We start from the raw sequence: 219 nt of genomic DNA on the forward strand, positions 1-219 counted from the left end.
CTCTCTCTCTCTCTCTCTCTCTCTCTCTCTCTCTCTCTCTCTCTCTCTTCCGTCTGCCTTTCTCTCCTTTCTTTCTGTCTGTCTCGTTCTCGAGCATCATGACTCTCACCACACTGTCTCTCGTACATAACAGCCATTAAGTGCTATTAATACGTATCATGTAGCCGTTGATGATGTGCGATTCTACTCGTTCTTTTTTTTTCTTTTTTTTTTTTTTTT

At 41.1% G+C, this 219-nt stretch overlaps 1 protein-coding gene across 16 annotated transcripts in view; it reads left to right on the forward strand.

The window, feature by feature from the left end:
• LOC116842298 (collagen alpha chain CG42342) overlaps window positions 1-219 on the forward strand; it is a 294,572-nt gene that overhangs the window by 207,365 nt on the left and 86,988 nt on the right. The window lies entirely within an intron of this gene.

Source organism: Odontomachus brunneus, unplaced genomic scaffold (genome assembly GCF_010583005.1).
Source record: "Odontomachus brunneus isolate Ranch 3 - 2012 unplaced genomic scaffold, Obru_v1 Obru_scaffold_024, whole genome shotgun sequence".
Lineage (NCBI taxonomy): Eukaryota > Metazoa > Arthropoda > Insecta > Hymenoptera > Formicidae > Odontomachus > Odontomachus brunneus.